The sequence below is a fragment of the Antechinus flavipes genome, chromosome 2 (assembly GCF_016432865.1).
Source record: "Antechinus flavipes isolate AdamAnt ecotype Samford, QLD, Australia chromosome 2, AdamAnt_v2, whole genome shotgun sequence".
Taxonomy (NCBI): Eukaryota; Metazoa; Chordata; class Mammalia; order Dasyuromorphia; family Dasyuridae; genus Antechinus; species Antechinus flavipes.
In genome coordinates this window covers 837,740-855,911 of record NC_067399.1, presented here as the reverse complement: position 1 = coordinate 855,911, position 18,172 = coordinate 837,740, and the positions used below count along the sequence as shown (strand labels likewise).

General features: G+C 39.0%; 1 long non-coding RNA gene across 2 annotated transcripts; it reads left to right on the top strand.

Annotated features, from left to right (window-relative positions):
• Nucleotides 1–1,778: 1,778 nt before the first annotated feature.
• On the top strand, nt 1,779–9,486 carry LOC127547239 (uncharacterized). 2 transcript variants are annotated; one of them, XR_007950102.1, is made up of 3 exons: nt 1,779–2,999; nt 3,727–3,802; nt 9,301–9,486. It is a non-coding gene; the product is annotated as an uncharacterized LOC127547239 (long non-coding RNA). The 2 variants fall into 2 exon arrangements; XR_007950101.1 differs by lacking the exon at nt 9,301–9,486 and adding an exon at nt 7,397–7,661.
• Nucleotides 9,487–18,172: the final 8,686 nt, after the last annotated feature.

Below are 18,172 nucleotides of genomic sequence, written 5' to 3'. Positions count from 1 at the left end.
AGCTCTCACTCTGGGCTTGTAGACCACTCTGGAGCCAAGCGCTGGTTGGAGGAGAAATATTCTGAGGGTTAAGTTAGATGATGAAGATACTGAGTTCATGGAGAATAAATGAATCAGCCATCATCACAGAGATCATAAAATTCAGAGTAGAAATTGAACCCAGTTGTTCTCTCTCCAGGCAATACTCTTCCACCCTGCCACTGTTTTTATCATGAGGTACCACAAACAATCACCACCGCCCACTTTTTTCAGGACACTTCAGTTAGTTGCCTCACTCAGGATCACGAAGCTTTTGTTTCAGAGCGGGAAGTCAGAGCTAAAATTTTAGAATACTGGCCTTTCCAACTTCCAGAATCTTTGAATTGAAGGTGTTTCCACAAAAAGGAAATGTTCCTTGTTAAATTATTATTATTATTTTTTTGTGCGGCAATTGGGGTTAAGTGACTTGCTCGGGGTCACAGGGTTAGAGAGTGTTGAGTGTCTGAGGCCAGATTTGAACTCAGTTTCTCCTGATTTCAAGGCCAGTGCTCTATCTACTGTTCTATCTAGTGGCCCTAAGAAAAAAATTCTTAAAGTTGGAGCGAATTTCTGCTTCTCACTTCAGTTCCTACAATGCGAGCTTTCATTTTCTTGGTGACTCTTTTTGTATCAGTGCATGGAATCCGTGCCTTTGAAAACTGAGAAATCTGAGCAGTTACTTGCATGGGCAAAAGATACCAAACAGACCGTTTAATGGGATCAGCCTTATTGAGGGAGTCATAACCAATGACTGAAGTAGTAAAACAGGACTGAAATAAATAGGAGGGAAGATTCTCAGGAGAAGCAGCTCAGGAAAAGTTTGAAAATTTAGGCCAGGCCAAGATAATTTTTGAAAATAAGTCTTCAGGAACAGTGAAAGTGGATAAATCACCTGCCCTGAAGTCAAGAGGACCTGAGTTCAAATTTGACCTCAGCAAAAAGGAAAAAAAAAAATCTTTCAACTGGGTGTTCCTTTCCCCCTCATCTCCAATCCCTTAATGATCTTGTTGATCTTAATCTCTCTCTCTCTCTGAGAACCTGCAAAGGCTTTTCACTTAAGTTACTCTAAGCTGTACTTTTTTCACTTATTTTTGGACAAACTCATTATTAATGAGTAATGTTAATTGGGTATTATCATTAATCAATCAAAATAGATGATGATGATTTAGGCCTGTGAAGAATCTTCAGTGAGATTTCTGAGACCCTATGAAGTCAATATTCCTTGTGACAGGATAATCCCGACTCTGGAAGAAGACAGAATTTGAGTCTATAATTAATTCCTGTCTACCTTCTCTTACTTCTGTCCTCTGAATGGCAGAGTCCAGTTTTCACTGGTGAGTGTCTTCCTCCATCTGATTCTTAGAATCAAAGATTCAGAAGCTGAGCATCACTTCCCTTCTGAAGATCAAAAGGAAGGCAGAATGCTAGCACTAGTTGTTGCCCAAAGGAAGCACTTTAAAGAAGACTCTTGACATTTTTCCTCAGAATTGTAATAAAACACCATCTTTGTGGAGACCTTCTTTCATAGTCCTAAGCCAACTGCTAATATAATGGTATTGCAGTGTTCCCTGATTAGTCTTCTTAATTGTGATGTCCTCGTATTCATCCTGCCAAGTATGTTTTTAGTACCAAATCATTCTTTTGTCCAGTCTGTGCCATTTTATTTGACAGATTCACAGACTGTAGGATGCCGAATGTTTCTTTCATTTCATTTGTAATTCATGTTAATTGATAGACAGAGGGGTAAGTAATCAGGAAAGTCATGAAGCGAACCCTCAGAAAGAGGGGGGAGATGAAAACACAATATGGGTGACCTCAATTATTTCAGAAAAATGAAATGTAAAATCCCTTCTACTTTGCCATCCTTAAATAGATTCTTTCTTCACCAGTTGTGAAACTTTCTAAAAGTTCATCTTTCCTTTTTTCCCTTGAACAAAGATTCTAATACATCCACATGGTATTTATTTTGCTTTTTGAATGGTGAATAGACCTTCCGTTCTCTTGGCTTCCCATCCTTTGAAAAGCATTTGAAATACAATATCAGTATGATACTTCTCATTGGCCATGTATCCTTTCCTAAAAGGCCAATTTCTACTTAAAGAAAGAGAAACCCTTGGATTGGAAAGTCACTTCCAGTGAGTGACAACTTAGTTTCATGGAAGTGTCTTTTCTTTTCAGTCAATCTCTGAAATTATTTACTTCTAGTTAGGAGATGGGACTAGTGAGATTTCCCTGGAACCATGATTCATATTTCCCCATCAGTTTTGAAATGAAATGACTGTGACTCTGCTGAGGCCGCAGTGTGATGGAAAGAAAAACAGTCTATTGGAAGTAAATCTCTTATACCTGTCAGTCTTCCCTGCTTCAGTTCATGCCTCTTTGTCCTCTGGGGAAGCATTATTTTCATGGAAAATTTCTTGTCTTGTGCAAGGTTATTTTAAATTTTTTAAAATTCAAAATCATATTCAAAGTAATCGAGATAGAATCATAGCCATCTGTCTGATTGTGTAAATATGAACAGTGATTATATGCTGGAAGACTATGTCCAGGTTCTTGGGGGAAAGCTAGGGGGAAAATTTTCTTTTGGAATTTGTTTTTAAAGACAGATCAGTTCTCCGAAAGCCTCCACAGCTGTGGATCATAGCCTCTGAAGGAGTCGCAGGGCAGCCTTTGCTGACACAGGTGTTGCAGATTGGGCATGAGATACATTGGAGGCGGAGGGAGGAGGAGAGAGGTCAGACAAGGCGATGGCCTCTCAGTCAGAGATGTCAGAGAACAGCGAATGCCTGTCGGTCTCCTTATATCATCCTCTCACAAGAGGAGATCCATTCTAGGTTGGACCTCCAGCAGCCACCATGTGTGTTCCAGCAACTCTCCCGTGCAGTCCAACATATGGCACCTGAACGTGGGGCGAGAATTACAAGAAGAACCAGAGCTGTTCGTGAGGAGGATCCTTCCAGAATTAAGGAAGAAGAGTCCCGGTAAGAATTTTGTGTTCGGGGAACAAAAGGGGCCAACACATCAAAGGGCCGAGCCAGGGGACCGATGAGACACTTCAGTGCTTGTGCTGACCACAGTCCTCCTCTCCGTTTGAGAGTTTGCCTCCGTGATATTTGACAAGATCCACACCTGCTACAACCCTCCAGAAGTGACAGGCTTGCATTCCTCAGTGTGCCGCCCGTGCAGGGGTGGGGGAGGGGGAGGGAAATAAGCGCAAAAAAACCCAAAAAAACAAACAACAGAATGGGGAATTGTTAAGGGACGGGTCAATTCCCCGAGAGCCTCCACAGCTGTGGATCACAGCATCTGAAGGCGTTGCAGGGCAGCCTTTGCTGACACAGGGGTTGGGGACTGGGGATGAGAGAAGTCGGAGGCAGAGGGAAGAGGAGGGAGGTGAGACAATGCAACGGCCTCTCAGTCAGAGATGTCAGAGAACAGCCACTGTCTCGGTCTCCTTGCTCTATCCTCTCAGCAGAGGAGATCCATTCTGGGTTGGATCTTCAGCAGCCACTGCCAGGTAGCTCCCGTGTATTCCAACAGAAAGTCACTCCTTAGTGAGGGATACCCTAAGTCGTTTCCAATAAACGTGTGGTTTTCTTTTCAGCTAATCTCTGAAATTATTCACTTCCAGTTAGGAGATTGAATGAATGGACGAGAGTCTCCCTTGTTTTTCCTGGAACCATAATTACAATTTCTCCAAAAATTTAGAAATGAGATGACTCCAACTTTCCTGAGGTCCCAGAGTGATGGAATGAAACCAGCCCGTGGGAGTAGAATCACAAAGGTAAGGTTTTTTTATTCCTCTCAGACTTTTCTGCTTTGGTTTGTGTGGAAAAGAGAGATCAGGTGTATGTTTAAAATTTGGGATGGAAATTGTTAAATTGTGCTATTATTGCTTTATGGATGTCTGGGAACTTTATATGTGGGATCAGGATTTGATGCTTTAGCTTTGAAATTCTTTCTTCTGTCGGAATGGCTCTGGCAGACTGTTCTCTGATTGCCCGTTTTTAGGAAATCTCCAAGATAGAAACACAGTCTCGGGACTGGCAGTCTCCAGCCCTGTAACCCCCGTTTCTTACTTGTTATCTGGGCATTCTCAAAGGACAGTGCAGTGTTGAGATCAAGCCTCTAAATTTTGGGGTTTGCCTGCCTTCATGGTCTAACTGTGCCTATTCTGCTCAGAAATCCTTTCTGGATCCCAGTAGCCATTCCTGTTCTATCAGAGGGGACAGGTAGAGCTACTCCGGGCCCCACTCTTTCCCTCCTTTGGAATCCCCGACAGACTCGGAGTGCCCCTCCTAGCATGGGGCTGTCTCGAGCACCGCTACTCCCTATAGAAGCAGAAGCTGAGTTAAGTGCACAAATGAGCGCAGACCCCCTAACACAGTGAACCGTCCATCTCAGCCTGGATTCTCTGGCTGAGGAGAGGGCCTCTGTACCGCTGATAACTCTCGGATTGTCAGGAAGAGACCCGCCTTTGCCATAAGTTCTGCATTTTCTAGTTTTATTTTTGATTTATTTGCTTCACATCGGGTTGGTCAAAATTATAGTGCCGAGACCTCCCGGGTATCCAGGGGGAGGTAATTCAATAATTCAAATATTGAGAAGGAGAGTGTAATGTTGTGCCTCAGTTTCCCTAGATTGTCATCTTTGTTGATTTATCTTTGTATTTTTATGGCCGCCAAATGCCAATCTGTTCCGTGATGACCGTTTCCGAGAGAGTCGGTGGAAGCCATTTTTATGGTCTGGACTTATCGCAATCGGTGATATTATCCTGTTGCCACTACGTCTACCCTGTGTAATCGTACCCGTAACCAGAATAGTTCGACGGTCCCTATCGAAATATTGCCTCCAGAAGATGCTATTAAAATGATGATTCTTCAGAGAAAAGGCTGGAATGTATTAGAGAGGGATGGTGAACTTGATAAAGAGTATATAGAGATGTTAGCTGATTTTGAACAGTGTGTAAGTTCGTGGAAATTTGATAAAAATCAGTCACATATTACAAGGGGGAAATTGTGTGGAAGAGAGAGATAAGGAATATGTGACTTCTTTTTCTGTATTTTATGTTCTTTATTTCCGTGTTTCCCCTATAACTTGTATAATATGTGCAGGCCCATATTTACTTGAGCCTTGGCCAGCTAGAAACATATTTCCTTAATCCGAGCTGATGACATTTCTCAGTATTTTACATGTATCGATATTTAGTCTATTAGTTTGACCACTGTCTATCTGAAGCCCAATGGCCCGATTTTTCCGTTCCTTAGAAATCAGAGGATTTGGGGGAAACAGAAACCTTCCATTCCAATCTCTCCAAAAAGCAACAACCAATTAGATGCCTCCCCCTCCCCTTCTCAATGCCCTCTTACTTGTGATGTCATCTCTTGTGTAAGAGCTGTGTCTCCTTACTATTTCTTTAGCCCTCCTACCACAAGCTTTCTGTTCCCCCCATCTTGTGACAGAAGGGCTCATCCTCTGGAGGTTTTAATAAACAATCTTTCTGCTTTCTACTGCGTGATCTCTGAGTAGTCATTTTGGGTCAGGGTCTCGTATATCCCTCACAGGCGGATGCCTCGTAGTCTTTCGGAGTCGTCATATTCCTGTAAAATCTCTTCTCTTGCGGGATGCTGCTTTAAATTTTACAAACTCAAATTTATCCAAAGTAAATGAGACAGAATTATAGAAATGTGCCTGTGTCCCATGAGCGGTGATTATTGACTCCTAGAATGATTTCCAGATTCCCGGGAGGAAGCACAGTGAGAAGTTTTCTTTTGAACTCTCTTAATGCTTTAAGGGGGTCCTGTTTTGTTGGCTCCAGTCTCTATCAAAGATGGATTAGCTTAAGGTTAAAGTAACCATTGCAAACAGACTCTGGTACAGTGTGAAGTTAAATTAAACCAGGAGCAAGTAGAAGAGTCAGCCCATCCCCGAAAGTGCATTGACATTTTTACAGAAAAATGTTGTGGCCGGTACCATGCATAAATTATTAATCTTTTGTCAATGGTACATAGTTTAAGAATACTATGGATAAGTTAATTTGACATCGGAAGGTGTAGGTCATTACAATTGGTTAAATTGATCTAGTTACAGGTTTATTTTTAAAAGAAAGACAGCTCAATGAAATCGATGGTTCATTTAGAGACATCATTTCTTTTTGAAGAAATCGTTTTCTGCGATCTCTTTTGTTTTTCATATTGTTATTTTTTCTGAAGAAAGTGCATTGAAATATGATGCGTCCCCATTTCAATAAGTAGAGATTTGGGGACTTTATTTCTAGCATTTGTGTAGCTGCATATTTGTACTAGTGCTACAAATTCTGCTAATTGATTAAATAATGGTCAGAGCCCTCAGTCTGAGTTGCTGGAGCAAAACAGTTTCCACCTACAACTAGGGTCAGTAACAGTGACTCCGAGGTCAGTAAAACCTTGAAAAAGGTTAAAAAAAAAAAAATACATTCATGAATGCTAGAACTTCTCAGGAAATTGCTTGTCTAAATGATTATTGAATTGTCAGTTCATGATATAGATCATAGCAGGTGGAGACTTAGGAGTATCTTTGCAAAAAGGCTCTAGTGATTGGTTGAATGTCATCCCAGTAACAGTAGATTGTGACACACAAGAAGGGACGACAACAACAACAACAACAACAACAACAACAACAACAACAACAACAACAACGAGGAGGAATTCGCCCGCCTGGGGCAGCGGCCTCCTGTGGGGGAGGCGGGGCAAGGCCTCCTGTGAGACAGTGGAATAAGTTGCCACCGCCCTCACTGTCTTAAGGAGAGTTTTAGGTGGAGATTTTTGTATGTATGTGTGTCTGTGTATGTATTTGTCTGTGTATATGGGTATTGTTGGAATCTTTACAAACTGATGTTTGGGGCCAGAACCTGAAACAAGGTACTAAGTAGAACTAATTAACGCAATGCTTGTGTTTATACCTTTACTCATGGGAATTCACAAGTATGGGAGACTCACACAGTAAACTTTGTTACTTTGTGAATTCAAACCTGCCTTGAAGCTCTTAGGGCCAGAGAGCACTATGGGAGAAAACCCATAATCCCTCTCTCTGGTGTACAAGAAGAAAGCAGAGGCCCAGTGGGGAGAATTCACCAAATTACATGGAGAGGGGAGCGTCAAGTCAGAAGGAGCCAGAGTCAGAACTGAGCTAGAGCCAGGAGAGAATGACTTCGGAAGGCAAGAGAGACAGATTCATCTTTGTGCTGGCTGGAGGATGAAGGGAGCAGAGGCAAAGGACAAAGCTGCAGGAGCTCTCAGAACCGAGCAGAGAGATCGGCCTCTAAGAATCTAGCTATCCCGGCCCAAGGAAAGAGACAAGACCTGGAAGGAGAAATAAACATTTGTATTTTCACTTGCAGCTGCTGCATTTGGGGTGATTATTGATCTGAACTGATACTAAGGCTGCCTCCAGAAAACCTCCCCGAGAAACTGACCCTCTGTCTCCCAGAGAGAACCATCATCTTCTATTACATTAAAGAAGAAAAACACCACAGTGTATGAATTATATACCTTATCCTTGCCTCCTGTGAGGGAGGTGGGGCAAGGCTGAACAATAAATCCTATTGTTACAAAGAATGAGTTCCTAAATATCTGGAATATGAGACTTTACTTGGGCAAATTTGCTGCAGGGATTTTTCCTCATTAACAATTTCCTTTCTCATTTTAAGTATGTTGAGTTTGTTGGTTTAAACATGTCTTAATTTTCCCTAAGCAGAGTTGGATGTTCTCTCCTCTGTGATCATTCTGGCCCCGCTTTGGTCGTGATCTCTGCTCTTTGTCATAGTCAGGAAGCTTATTTTCTTCTTTGCTCTTATAATGTGTTTAGGATGTGACCTTATCTCTAGGTCATCCGTTCAGTGGGAACTTATTGTCTGACGTCTTGGTGTAAAACTGATTGCTTCTAGATTGCGTTCTGATTTTCCTTGAGTACTTGTGCTTACCCAAGTGTTTGGGGATTTGGAGTTAAGGAAAAACTAAACTACTGTCTGTTTTGAAGGCTCTTTTATCGATTGTCATCTTTTTTTTTTTTTTTTTTTAACCAGTAACTAATTGTTTTGAAAATTACTATTTTGCAGTTCACTTTAAGACATAGTTAGTTTTCTCTGGCTTTTTACTGTTTTTAACAAAAATAGGCATGACATATTTTAAAAACACTTAATAAAGGGCTGACGCACATTGGCTGGCCTGTACCGGGCCTGACTTGGAATGGTGGTGTGGACTGTACTATCCTGATCTTGGGCGTGCCCTATTCCTTGCCCTTATGATCTGAACCTCCCAGGCTTCTATCTGAGCCCCGTTTTTTAGCATAACCACATAATTACAGAATTTAGGTTGTAAGTCTTGTCCCCGAACTTAGCTCCCTTGTCTCTGCCCTAGTATATAGTTTCTCCTTCTAGTTTTTCCTTGCTGCCCCCATCTATGCTAGAAGACATTTGTATTATACTCCAGAGCTTCTCGGACTTCTCTACTTTCTTTAACTAGACCCATTACTTAGTGCCTAAAGTCTTTGACTTTCTCCTCGTGAGGATCTGAGGTGGCAAAATGTAGTTACTAGAATGCTGGCTCGGATTTCCCTATTGCTTTTCATTTGGTGTCCTTTCTTATCCTTGCTGGAGTGGTTGTGGCAGACCTCCATTGTTTTGTTCTATTTACTCCACTGCCTTAAGGAGAGTTTTAGGTGGAGATTTTTGTATGTATGTGTGTCTGTGTATGTATTTGTCTGTGTATATGGGTATTGTTGGAATCTTTACAAACTGATGTTTGGGGCCAGAACCTGAAACAAGGTACTAAGTAGAACTAATTAATGCAATGCTTGTGTTTATACCTTTACTCATGGGAATTCACAGGTATGGGAGACTCACACAGTAAACTTTGTTACTTTGTGAATTCAAACCTGCCTTGAAGCTCTTAGGGCCAGAGAGCACTATGGGAGAAAACCCATAATCCCTCTCTCTGGTGTACAAGAAGAAAGCAGAGGCCCAGTGGGGAGAATTCACCAAATTACATGGAGAGGGGAGCGTCAAGTCAGAAGGAGCCAGAGTCGGAATTGAGCTAGAGCCAGGAGAGAATGACTTCGGAAGGCAAGAGAGACAGATTCATCTTTGTGCTGGCTGGAGGCTGAAGGGAGCAGAGGCAAAGGACAAAGCTGCAGGAGCTCTCAGAACCGAGCAGAGAGATCGGCCTCTAAGAATCTAGCTATCCCGGCCCAAGGAAAGAGACAAGACCTGGAAGGAGAAATAAACATTTGTATTTTCACTTGCAGCTGCTGCATTTGGGGTGATTATTGATCTGAACTGATACTAAGGCTGCCTCCAGAAAACCTCCCCGAGAAACTGACCCTCTGTCTCCCAGAGAGAACCATCATCTTATATTATATTAAAGAAGAAAAACACCACAGTGTATGAATTATATACCTTATCCTTGCCTCCTGTGAGGGAGGCGGGGCAAGGCTGAACAATAAATCCTATTGTTACAAAGAATGAGTTCCTAAATATCTGGAATATGAGACTTTACTTGGGCAAATTTGCTGCAGGGATTTTTCCTCATTAACAATTTCCTTTCTCATTTTAACTATGTTGAGTTTGTTGGTTTAAAAATGTCTTAATTTTCCCTAAGCAGAGTTGGATGTTCTCTCTTCTGTGATCATTCTGGCCCCGCTTTGGTCGTGATCTCTGCTATTTGTCATAGTCAGGAAGCTTATTTTCTTCTTTGCTCTTATAATGTGTTTAGGATGTGACCTTATCTCTAGGTCATCCGTTCAGTGGGAACTTATTGTCTGACGTCTTGGTGTAAAACTGATTGCTTCTAGATTGCGTTCTGATTTTCCTTGAGTACTTGTGCTTACCCAAGTGTTTGGGGATTTGGAGTTAAGGAAAAACTAAACTACTGTCTGTTTTGAAGGCTCTTTTATCGATTGTCATCTTTTTTTTTTTTTTTTAACCAGTAACTAATTGTTTTGAAAATTACTATTTTGCAGTTCACTTTGAGGCCTTGTGTCTTTGGCCTCAGTGCTTTTCCCATGAAAGTCTTTACCCTTTGTTTTTGCATTTTCATTTTATCATTTCTTTTCTAGTTCTCTAAGGTAGGCCACTGGTAATTTGATTTGTATGGAACTGAACAAGTACATCATTTTAGGGATTATTGTCATTTTTTATATTGTCATAGGTGAACCATTAGCAACTGATATGTTTCCACTTAGATCTGTTGTCATTTTCATAAAGATTGTTTTATAATTGTATGTCTGTGATTCCTATGTACATCTTGGTAATAGAGTCTTACTTATCTTACTTATTACATTATAATGAAAGTGTTCTTTCATTACTTTTAGTGTAATTTTACTTTCTAGATCTTTTTGGGATTTGTTGATAATAGAAAGAAAGGCTGAAGATTTGTTGTGAGTTTATTTCATACCCTGTTACTTTGCTGAAACTTTTTTCATTTAAAATTAGCGATTCTCTAGTTTGTCATCAAATGCAAAGAATGATCATTTTGTTTCTTCTTTCCCCATGCGTTCCCTTTCCGTTTCTTTATCTCATTGCTGTCGCTAATATTTCTGACATTGTGTTAAATAATAGTGGTGATAAGAGATCTTTACTTCACTCCTGATCTTATGATAATGGATTCTAGTTTTTTGTCTTTACACAAAATGTCAACTTTTGTTTTTACATAGATACCTATTGAATATATTAAGACAGAGTTAGTTTTCTCTGGCTTTTTACTGTTTTTAACAAAAATAGGCATGACATATTTTAAAAACACTTAATAAAGGGCTGATGCACATTGGCTGGCCTGTACCGGGCCTGACTTGGAATGGTGGTGTGGACTGTACTATCCTGATCTTGGGCGTGCCCTATTCCTTGCCCTTATGATCTGAACCTCCCAGGCTTCTATCTGAGCCCCGTTTTTTAGCATAACCACATAATTACAGAATTTAGGTTGTAAGTCTTGTCCCCGAACTTAGCTCCCTTGTCTCTGCCCTAGTATATAGTTTCTCCTTCTAGTTTTTCCTTGCTGCCCCCATCTATGCTAGAAGACATTTGTATTATACTCCAGAGCTTCTCGGACTTCTCTACTTTCTTTAACTAGACCCATTACTTAGTGCCTAAAGTCTTTGACTTTCTCCTCGTGAGGATCTGAGGTGGCAAAATGTAGTTACTAGAATGCTGGCTCGGATTTCCCTATTGCTTTTCATTTGGTGTCCTTTCTTATCCTTGCTGGAGTGGTTGCGGCAGACCTCCATTGTTTTGTTCTATTTACTCCACTGCCTTAAGGAGAGTTTTTGGTAGAGATTTTTGTATGTATTGTGTCCGTGTATGTATATGTCTGTGTCTGTGTATATGTGTATGAATTATATACCTTATACTGAGTAGTCAAATTGGGACCCAGGTTAAGTAGAAAACATCTGGATTGTCTTAGGGAATGGCAAAGCTCCTTAAATTATGCCCAACTTGTCACTGACATAAAGTTCCATTGTTTTAAACACTAACATTTAACTGGTGTTGTTATCTAGCCATAGGGTGCCTAGAATACTAAAGTCTTCAAAAAGTTTAAGCGAAAAGCACTCAGGAGGCAATAGTGGATAGGGTAGGGTAGGCTGCTACCTATAATAAAGAAGGAGTTTTGAAAAAGAATCCATGAAAGAATCAAAAAAGTCTATGAGTATAAAAAGAACATAGTCTGGTCATCTGGTGAGTGTATTAATAAACATGTAATAGGATCAATTGGTATCCACATAATATCAAGAGAATTAAAGGAAGGTCCTTTGCATTGTAGGTAGATATCCCACAACTACTCTGTGCTGACCCTATGGGAAGATAACAAAAAGCGCAGAATCATCAGACATGGATAGGTAATGATCAGCTTCTTGGAAGGAATTGCTATATTGATGAAAGCAAAATCCAGATTCATATTCTTGAATGCTGAATGTTTTGTCACACACACAAAAAAACGATCCAGAGTAATTTCCTTTCTTCTCTGCCTCTGTGTCTCTGTCTGCTTCTTTTTCTCTGTCTCTGTCTCTGTCATTGTCTCTGTTTCTCTGTCTTAACTCTGTCTCTATCTCTGCCTCTGTCTCTGTCTCTCTCTGTTTATGTGTGTATATATGTGTGTGTGTGTGTGTGTGTATATGTGTGTGTGTGCATGCATGTATGTGTTCCTTCCCTTTGAGATTTTCTTCAATCACCTGATTTTACATCTAAAGAAATAGAGGCATAGGCTCCCTGATTTCCAATCCAGTGTTCATAGGTTTAGAGAGGGGCTGCAGAAGTCTTCCTTTCCGATGCTATTATTTTTACGTATGAGCTCTTCTAGGGCAGTTAAATGCATTGTCCAAGGTTACATGGGTAGTCGGGCAGTTTAGTGGCGGTGCTGTGATTTGAATCTAGATCCTTTATTGCCACATCTATTGTATCATTTTCCATTGTTTCCATTGTCCATTCTGACTCTCATTTTCTCTGTTATGTCATATTGTCTCTAACTTAAATAAAGAAATTTAAGTTAATTTTTCTGAGAAAGAAATATGAATATGTTTTGTTCCATATATCTGACCCTTATGAACAAGATGGTTTTGAGCTTTCCTTTTTTGCATTCCTTTTTTATTGAACCTAAATTTCATGAGACTCCAATAGACTTGAGATCACACATTGCTCTCATTTGGTATGAATGTTTTTAGACATGGTAAGTAAAGAAATAAATATAAACTTTAGTAGCGGCTCTCATTAGAGGAAATGGCAAAAATTGTGCTCAGTTTTTTGGCTCCTTGGATTGGCTCATCAGCAGCCTGGAAAGACTAGAGGCATCCTAAGATATGTTTTCTATTTGCCTTTTTACTCCTATATTATGCTTCTTTCTGTACTTTAAAATACAAAAATAAATCCTTATGTTCATATATATTGTATTTGTATGTAGATTTAGAATTTCTTTTAATGCATTCATCCCTCCCTCTTTCCCTTCCTCCCTTCTTCCTTTTCTCTTTTCTTCCCTTTGTCTCTTCTTCCCTTCTTCTTTTCTTTCCGTCCTCCCTCCCTTCCTCCTTTTTGCTCTCCTTTCCTTTTCTTCCTCCTTCCCTGCCTTCCTTCCTCCCTCCCTTCATCTTTTCCTTCCTCCCTTCCTTTGTCCCTCCCTCCCTTCCTTCCTCTCTTCCTCTTTCTGTCTGGCTCTGTCTTAACATACACACACACATACACACACTCACACATGTACACACAAGCATCTGATCTCAGACCTTTTTCATAATCTGCCAGCTTCTAGAATGCATTTGAAAATAAGGGGACTCATTTGTAAATGAAAATTCAACTTCAGAAGGTATTTTTATAGGTTTTTGTAGAGTAGCCTGGGTATAGATACATAAAATGAATTCTTTAGTTTGTTGCTTTTTTTTTTTTTTGAACCAAGAATGCCATTTAGGCTTGTAGTCATTTGATCAGCTTAAAGGAAAAGTAGCATTCTGACTCTGATATAAGCTTCTGAAAAAGGATGCTATTGCATTTCAATTTATTTTCACATTTTGTCTACAGTGAACAGTATTAAATTAAATAATATATTTATAGGGAATATGAATATATTGCTCTGCTTCAGTATTTCATGATTATTAATTTGAGACTCTATAGAGATGTATAAGTATTAAATAAATACTTATGTACATAGCATAATTAGTTAAACATCTGGAGAATTAGAAGCCATTTAATAATAATTTTGGGAAAATTAACAGTTACTGTGGGTCCAAGGAGCCAGATCAAATTAGACCATCTAGTTTAAATGCTCTTTTTGTAGGACCATAAATTTGTGTTTAAGTATTTATTTTAAAAAATCATGTCTCCCATTTGTACTTAAGCACTATATATACTATTTTGCACAGCTGACTATTTGGCAGTTATGATGATCTGTGTTGGGCATTCTGCTGTAAAACAATAAATACACAGAACAGTATAAAAAAAAAAAAGCCACAATTGCAAAATGCCTCAAACTTGAAATGAATCATTTCAATACTATTTTAGAGATTAAGATTTTTTCCCTTTTTTTCCCTTCTCCCTTTGCCAGTCTGTATATTTGAGTGAAACCAACTTAATGGCAATAAATTAAAAAATGTTTGTTTTAAATATTTTGCATTAAAATTTCTTTGGAACACTGTGGGGAATAGTTTCCCTCCTAATCTATAGATAGAAATGGATATTTTTATTTGAAAAAAATGCACTTCTCCCTCATGTTGCATTGTTGGCTTTATGGAATCGTCCTTTAATTATAAAACACATCACTAGAACAGTATTAAAATCTTTGCTGTCAAATGAAAAGATGTGATTACTGTATTTAAATTCAGTAATGTGAGCATGGAGGTCAAGAATAAAATTTGAGAGTAATATGGGATCATGGGATTTCGAGATGGAAATTCATTAAAGATATATTTTAGTCTCTTTAGTATATCCGTGATGAACTTCAGATTTTAGGAAAAACATATAAATCACAGTGCAAAATAAAGAAGGGTGAGAAGAGTAGAGATAAGACAACACTGTGTGGAGTAATAGCAATATTGTTTGAAGAATAACTGAGTAAGTTACTGTATCTATAATAAGAATCCAAATTAACCTTAGAGGGCATATGAAGGGAGATGCTTATATGTATTAGGAGAAAGAATTGATGAATACAAATGTATATAGAATAAATTTCAGATATATACTAATTTATATCTAATGGTAGCCAGGTCTAGGGTGTTGGAGGGAAGAAAAAAAGAAAAAGAATTACATGACTTTTTTATTGTCCATTTGAAAAGAATAGCATATTGTGCATAATCGATTTATAGTTTCATGTGTGGTCATCTTTTTACTGTACTGATATGAAAATGCTTGTTGTATTCCATAAATCAAAAAAAAAAAATTAACGAATAGTTGAAGCTAATTAAAAAAAAAAAAAATTAACGAATAGTTGAAGCTAATTAAAAAAAAAAAAATAACGAATAGTTGAAGCTAATTAAAAAAAAAAAAATAACGAATAGTTGAAGCTAATTAAAAAAAAAAAAAGCCACAATTGCAAAATGCCTCAAACTTGAAATGAATCATTTCAATACTATTTTAGAGATTAAGATTTTTTCCCTTTTTTTCCCTTCTCCCTTTGCCAGTCTGTATATTTGAGTGAAACCAACTTAATGGCAATAAATTAAAAAATGTTTGTTTTAAATATTTTGCATTAAAATTTCTTTGGAACACTGTGGGGAATAGTTTCCCTCCTAATCTATAGATAGAAATGGATATTTTTATTTGAAAAAAATGCACTTCTCCCTCATGTTGCATTGTTGGCTTTATGGAATCGTCCTTTAATTATAAAACACATCACTAGAACAGTATTAAAATCTTTGCTGTCAAATGAAAAGATGTGATTACTGTATTTAAATTCAGTAATGTGAGCATGGAGGTCAAGAATAAAATTTGAGAGTAATATGGGATCATGGGATTTCGAGATGGAAATTCATTAAAGATATATTTTAGTCTCTTTAGTATATCTGTGATGAACTTCAGATTTTAGGAAAAACATATAAATCACAGTGCAAAATAAAGAAGGGTGAGAAGAGTAGAGATAAGACAACACTGTGTGGAGTAATAACAATATTGTTTGAAGAATAACTGAGTAAGTTACTGTATCTATAATAAGAATCCAAATTAACCTTAGAGGGCATATGAAGGGAGATGCTTATATGTATTAGGAGAAAGAATTGATGAATACAAATGTATATAGAATAAATTTCAGATATATACTAATTTATATCTAATGGTAGCCAGGTCTAGGGTGTTGGAGGGAAGAAAAAAAGAAAAAGAATTACATGACTTTTTTGTTGTCCATTTGAAAAGAATAGCATATTGTGCATAATCGATTTATAGTTTCATGTGTGGTCATCTTTTTACTGTACTGATATGAAAATGCTTGTTGTATTCCATAAATCAAAAAAAAAAAAACCTAAAATCTTGTAACGATCAAACAGTGGTAGAATAAATGGAAGCAGGGTCATGTTTTATAGCTTGGCTCTACATGATCATTGTGGATGGCAGGTGCCCCCATGAAGTGAAAAGATGCTTGCTGCTCTGAAGGAAAACTATGGCAACTCTGGGCAGCTTACAAAAAAACAGAGATGTCACCTTGTCAACAAAAGTCCAGAGTCAAAGCTTTGGGACTTCCAGGACTCTGTGAGACTTGCAGAACAAGGAAAGCTGGTGGGCCACAAAATCAGCCCTTCAGTTGTGGTCCTGGAGAAAGTCCTTTGGACAGCAAAAAGATGAAATAAATCAGTAATTAAAGAAATTAATTCAGACCATTCTCTGGAAGGTCAGTGATTGAAGCTGAAATGCTTGAGCCACATAAAAGGAGAAGTTGAAGGCTGAGGATGCGATGGTAGTGGCAGGGCAACCAAGAACATGACCTTGCACAGACTCTGACAGCTGAAAGAGCCTGGCAGGCTGTGGCCCATGGGGTCAGAAAGAATTGGACAATGCTCTATAAGCTTTCAGCTTCCTTTAAAGTGAGACTGAAGGAAACTGGCCGGGGAAGGGGGGTGGGCAAAATGCATAGAGCTTGCAATCAGGAAGATTCAGCTTCATGAATTCAAATCCAGTCTCACGTAATTACTAGGTATGGGAACCTGGTCAAGTCACTTTACCCTGTTTGCCTCAGTTTCCTCTTTTGTAAAGTGAGCCAGAGAAGGAAATAACAAACCTCTCCAGGATCTTTGCCAAGAACCCCCTTCTTATCCCTACAAACACAGAGTCCTGCACAAGTGAAATGCCTGGACAACAGATCAAGTGAGACTATACTGCTGGCTTCAAGACAATCATGCTTAATTGATGACGGTGATTTCCATGCACAGATTTTATTAGTGGAAGCTTTCCTTAGGAGTGATTGCCTGGGTGGTCTAAAGACCATCAAGCCTGCTTATCACAAGTAAAGTCAGGTCAACTGAGGCACAAACTTCTGAGCATTAACAGTCTGTTACTTAAGCAAGACTTTACTAATAAAGAGGGCCAGTGACTTTGAACTCAAAGATGTGGAATGTGGGAAGCAGCCCACCCCCTCCCGTTTTAAAGGCTAGACCCAAGAACAAAAGTTGGTGGGTGGGGAAACAGTACAGATGGTTAAGAGACTGAGAGTATCAAGGGGCAGGGCAATGCAGTTGGTTCCAAGTCTGACATGTGACTGGGTAATGACCCTTCTTTTCCTCTTGAATATGTTGATGCTTTCTACTTGGATCATGCAAAAACAATTTATGAGAAAGAACTGAGAAAGTTCTTTACTTGTACAGAACTTATGTTCTGTATGGACGATACTTCCAGGAATGGCATCATCCTGGCTGGCAGGAATTGCAGATGTCCTAGAAATGAATCTGGGTAGTTAAAAGTGGAGAAGATAATCATTCCTTGACATGAAGGGATTTGCACCTGGTGCTTTCCTTTTGGATTAAAGTATTTAATGAGAGCAGTGTACTTTTTGAGTTAGGATCAGAGTTTTTCTTCAATGGAAAGTGACTGAAAGTAAACCTGAACTTTTGCATTTAACTGAGAGGAACACTGACCTTCTTCTAGGATACCAGGGTAGTTTTTCTCTATGACTTTTTCAAGGATGATGTCCAAGCAGTTTTTTGGATCATGGTTTTCTGTAACTCCACTAATTCGCAAATTATCTTGCTTGGATTCCTTTTCCATATTCCTTGTTTTTCCAAGGAGGGGTGTGTGTGTGTGTGTGTGTGTGTGTGTGTGTGTTGATTCTTGCTGTCTCACTGAGTTATAAGCTTCCACTGTAATGCCGGAGAAACTGAGGCAGGAGAGAGATTAGAGAGTTTTAATATTTTTATTAATGGGAGAGTAAGATTGACTGGACAGGACTATCGTCTCAGATTATCCAGTCAGACAGAGATAAAGATATACTGGGACCAAGGAATTCATGTTGGTCCCAGGGCTGGAGGAGTCCAGCATACAACTGCCAGCCGCCATACTCCAGCAATGAATGGAGGAACCCCAACTTCTTAAATACCTTTTTGGAGACAAAGAAGAGAAAGGGAGGGAAAGTTTTTATCAGGGAGGGGAAGCCATAAAACCCTAAAAAATCCGGAGACAAAGAAGTAAAGATATCATGGGTTATCTTGGAATATTCTAAAGGAA